The sequence below is a fragment of the Oryctolagus cuniculus genome, chromosome 15 (assembly GCF_051225735.1).
Source record: "Oryctolagus cuniculus isolate XC-2025 breed Fujian yellow rabbit chromosome 15, ASM5122573v1, whole genome shotgun sequence".
In the NCBI taxonomy this organism is placed as follows: Eukaryota; Metazoa; Chordata; class Mammalia; order Lagomorpha; family Leporidae; genus Oryctolagus; species Oryctolagus cuniculus.
In genome coordinates, this window is record NC_142881.1 from 22,294,163 (window position 1) to 22,299,576 (window position 5,414).

Below are 5,414 nucleotides of genomic sequence, written 5' to 3' on the forward strand. Positions count from 1 at the left end.
CACTCTGCCTGTCAAAAAATAAAAAAAAAAGACTAAATCACATGTTTTTCACTACACACACTGCTGCACCAAGCAAATGCATGACATCACATGGATTTAGAAACCTTGAGACTTGCCAGGGCCTTCTACAGAGAACAATTGGGGTACTCTTACAAAAATAAAATTTAAAAAAATACAGTAGCTGCCAACCCCACTTATGCTATTTCTCCCATGAGCTAACCCTATTATTTCCACCTATTGAATCCTACTCAGTCTTCCAGATCTGTATAAAATGTCTTTTTATTTGACAGGTACAGTTACAGAGAGAGAGAGAGAAGAGTCTTCCTTCCATTGGTTCATTCCCCAAATGGCTGCTACAGCCAGTGCTGCACTGATCCGAAGCCAGGAGCCAGGTGCTTCTTCCTGGTCTCCCACACGGGTGCAGGTGCCCAAGCACTTGGGCCATCCTCCACTGCCTTCCTGGGCCACAGCAGAGAGCTGGACTGGAAGAGGAATAGCCAGGACTAGAACCCAGTGCCCATAGGGGATGCTGGTACCGCAGGCTGAGGATTAATTAAGGGAGCCACGGCGCCGGCCCAAAATGTCATTTCATCTATGAAACCTCATTTGAGTTATTCACTACTTTTATGTGAATTAGGCGGCTTCCTCTATTTAAGCCAAAATACATCAACATTCTCATGTGTCACCCTACAATTTATGTGTATTGTACTTGCAATTTTGTTAGATTTCTCCAAAAATGATCTAACTCTCTTAATAGTAGGAATTGTTGACTTGGTTCATGACAGACTTAAAAATATACATTGCAAAGAACTCCAATGTAAGACAGGAATGTTTTCAATCTATTTTTTAAAAAATTTACTTAAGATCATTGTCTAATTTTTATAATTCGTTATGGATCTGGTATAGTATTATTTACCTATGAAAAAGTCAATCCTGGTTGTTAACTCCTTTATATACATCCCTAAGAAATAGATTTTCATTTATTTAAGACAGCCATTTTAAACTTTTTGCCTCACTGATTTTTATTATCCTGTGCTTGGTTTAGGAAGATCTATTTCACTGGTCAAAGAGTTGGGGGGGAAGAGTCCTCATAGGGTCCCTGGGAAAAGTCTTTTCTCTTCAAAAGAAACACATGATGATACTCAGTCTTCCTTGGTAAAATATTTTTGGTTTGAAGGTGATCTAGGGCACTGTAGAAGACAATCTGACCACAGGAGGCACTTCGTGGAGAAAACAAACCCAATGAGGCTAGAATAATATAGATGGAAAACATACACGGTATAACATGGCTATTGAGCTTCTCCATCATTCTTGAACTGCCAAATCCTTCACATGAGAAATGTGCATTGTTCAAGTCAGTTGATACTGGCACTTCCATGTTCATAGCCCAAAGCATCCTATCCCAGAACCCAGATTAAGGAACAAAATTTGAGTTCTTCGACTCCCATCCAACCCAGGGACTTATCTATGAGATACTTACTCTTAATGAGAAAGAACTCTGCACCTTGGGTCATCCTTTGCTGCTTTCCAGGAGCACTAGCAGGAAGCTGGATTCAAAGTAGAGCAACCTCGATTCCAATGGGCATTCCGATGTGAGTACCAGCATCGCAGGTGGCAGCCTAATCTGCTATGTCCCAAGGCCTGCCCCGACTTGTACCATTTTACCTTGTGCTTTATTTTCTGGGAGAAATATGTAACACCAATGCTGGTATTTTGATCTTCCTTCTTTTGAATTGTATCTGATGTTGTTTAATGATTTTTCATTGTTTTTGTTGTGTTTGTACTGAATTCATTAATACTTATGAAATGACATTGTACTAAGCATTCTATTGGGTGATGTATTGTTTCCTATTGTCCTTTTAACAAATCACCCCCAGCTTAATGGTTTAACACATGACAGGAGACAGCACTGTGGCACAGGGTGTGAAGCTGCCACCTAGGATGCCTGGTGAGATCCCAGCTACTACATTTGCTCCAGTGCCTTCCTAATGTACCTGGGAGGCAGCAAATTATGGTCCAAGTACATAGGTTCCTGCCTACTATGTAGGAGACAGGAATCTAATTCCTGACTGTGGGCTTTGGTCTGGCTTAGTTCTGGCTGTTGCAGGCAGCTGCGATTAAATCGCTGGATAGAAGATCTAAGTGTCAGCAGTAGGGTTCTTTTAATTTATATTTTTCCAATTTTTTTAACCTAGAAACATCATTTAAGTACACAAACTTCATGCATTTCATATATACAAATTTAGGAACATAGTGATTCATCCCATACTACCTTCCCTCCAGTAATTCTACCCTTCTTCCTCCTTCTCTTCCTTCTCTTCCTTTTTTAAAAGATCTATTTTTAATTAGGTTGATATACATGAGATTAACACTACACGAAGAGTTCAATAGCGCGCGCACACACACACACACCAAAAAACCTAAAACAAACGGGAGTTCTAGGATAAAGTGGTTTATCTCTTACTTCTAGAAGTTGGTGGCATTCCTTGCATTGCTAGTCCACACAGTCTCAGGCTTCTGAGATCTGTTTGTTTGTAAGGATCATTGTCATTTTAATCAGACCATCTTAGATAAGCTCCCTATGTCAACATTCTTACTTGCATCTGCGGAATTCATGTACCCATGTAAGCTTAAAAGTCAGTTTCTGGGGATCAGAAATATTTTTCTTTCAATTTGCGAAGGCAAGATTATTCAGCCAATGGCCAGCAACACAAAGGGATAGGTATCCTCTTAAGAATCAGAGTCCAGGGGCCAGCATTGTGGCATAGCTGGTCATGCCACCCCCTGTGACACCAGAATCCCATATGGGCTCCCGTTCATGTTCTGGTTGCCTCACTTCCAATCCAGCTTCCTGCTAACAGCCTGAAAAATCAGAAGATAGCTCTAATATTTGGGCCCCTGCTGCCCATATAGGAGCTCCTGGCATTGGCCTGGCACCAGCTTAGCCTCTGTGGCTACCTCCATAGTGAGCCAGTGGATTGAAGATCTGTCGCATCCATTTTCTAAATAAGTATATAAAAGCTATGTAGTCTAGAAAGGAATTACTGTATTTACTTATTCTGCTTATAAACAAATTACAAGAGAAAAACCAAGGAAATGTGAGGAGGGGCAAACACTAATTTCCTACTGAGGTCATGAAAAGGTTTCATAAAGGAGATAACTAAGGTTGGATTTAAAGGATGCAATGACTGGACACAATACACCGTGAGTACTTTCTGGATTCTTTTAACACTTTGCAAGGTAAGGACTACCATTCTCCCGCGGTAACAAATGGCCCTGGGAGACATGATGTTACCTGCCCCAAATCACACAGCTTTTGAGGGTAAAGACCTACTGTCAGATACTGAAACTTGAACTCTAAGAGCAGGCGCAGGAACAAAGAAAAGGGTGTGGGGACGGAGAACAAGCTCAGCTGGACTTTCTAAGTAACGGGTACAGTGTAGGATGAAGTGGGAGAAGGCATGAGAATTGATGCAGGCTGTGTGGGCTACAGAACAAGGAGTTGTGGGTATCACTCGAAGAATGGAGAGAAATTGGCAAGGTTTGACAGCACAGAATCTCTTCCCTGAGACGGATCCCAGGATGGGGACCTGGATACAAGTGCTTAACGTGCGAGTAGTCACTCAGGAGATTAAGTGAGACAGGGAGAAGAGGGCAAGTGTTCAGAAGCAGAGGATGGCTGGAGCAAGGTTCCGGTGGTTGGTGCGAGCGGTTTTGGCTGCTGCTCTCAACATGGACGCGGACGTTGGAGCTGCTGAGGCCCGGCAGGACCCATTGAAGCCGGCCCGCCCAGAGGACCTGCTTAAGTTCCCACATCCACCGCCGCCCCCGCGCATTCACATCCGGCCGTGGTGGTTTCCGGAGCAGGAACTGGAAGACCCCTTGGTGTTCCACCTGGAGGCATGGGTGGCAGACATGATCTTTGGCCCAGACCGAGCCAGGATTCCGGAAATGGAGTGGATGAGCCAGGCCCTGTTGAGGGTGGACAGAGTGGACTTCAGGAATTTAGTGGAAAGCACGGTCCACGGACGGCCCCGTGTGCGGAACCGGGTGAAGAGCATTCTCCTGAGCCTGGCGTCATGGCACCGAGAACGTCGTGCGCGGCGAGCCGAGAAGATGAAGCACCTTGAGGAGTTCCTGAAGACGCGTTCATGGGGCCAGACGCTCCCCTGCATCTCGAAACTTAGAGCAGCAGGACTATGGCCAGGAGCAGAGCATTAGAGCAGCCTTGCTTTTTCCTAAATTGGAGAGAAGCAGGTGACCCTAATTCCTACATTCCTTTTTCCTGCGACTTGACAGTACTTCTGATGTGAATGTGCATTTGTAGAACTATTCGAATAAATGGACTTTTTAATGTCATTGGACAAAAGAATCAGAGGATGAATGCTCTCGAGTAGCACGTTGAGAAAGCAGAGTGTCCGTCTTCCTTGATCTGCTGTACAGAAGGTTAGCTACTCTGCAAACATCTAATCCCATAATTCTTGTCTAGCTTCATATCTTGCTGAGCACTATACTAAAGGAGAGAGAAGAGGGAGAAAATAACTAGAACTGTCTCAAAAAATTTTCCCTTCAACATTCTCCAAAGTGAAACTTTATTTTCAGTTATGACGCTTTTGTCCAAAAGCATTGCATTATAAGCAGTACAACAGCAATACAGCGCACTGGTAAAGGGACAGGAGCTTTACTTGCTGTATTCCCTATGTGCCATCCCTCCCCTACAAGTGACCCTGTGTCGCCGACATTAGACAGAAGCAAAGTTGGCTTGTGCTACATTAAGAGGTACATAGACTAGAAACAAAGAAAAAATTTGACCTGTAATCTTAATGTCCTTGCATTTTTTTTAAAAAAAAAAAAGTGACTTCTAGGAGAGAATACAAAAATTTGTGTTACTGAACCACAGATTTCCTAACATGTGGGGCAAAAGCATTCTCATTTTGGAGGGTGGTACTAGTCTGCCTACTGGGCTTTAGGAGAGTGATCAACAGAAACCGAATCAATCACATTGGTGAGACCTATATAGCCTAAAAATAGAGGATTAGGAAGTTGATAATGTATGCAACCATTTCGGTGATAATGGGTGTCTATTTTAGATAGGGAGAGCTGTATGATCTTGTTAATTGAGAAAAGTTTTAAGACAGTCATGTAATCTCAGCTCTTCAAAATATTAGAAGAGCATGGACAAATGCTTAAAAGAACAAACAAAATGTTAGCAGTCATTAAGATTCCTCGATATGAGTAAAGTACAAAGTAGCTATTCAGTTTGAGATTTTCTATATTTTATAATTTCATTTTCATAGAGGTGAACATGATTCCAATAAAAACTTTTTGAAAGTTTCCCATTTCTTTCTCCTCTCCCCATCCCACTGTAAATGCTACAAATATTTTACTGGAATCATTCAGAGATGTCCCTGGGA

The 5,414-nt window shown here is 42.6% G+C and overlaps 1 pseudogene; it reads left to right on the forward strand.

The window, feature by feature from the left end:
* Positions 1–3,681: 3,681 nt before the first annotated feature.
* Positions 3,682–4,187, forward strand: LOC100340858 (oocyte-expressed protein homolog pseudogene; annotated as a pseudogene).
* The last annotated feature ends 1,227 nt before the right edge of the window (positions 4,188–5,414 follow it).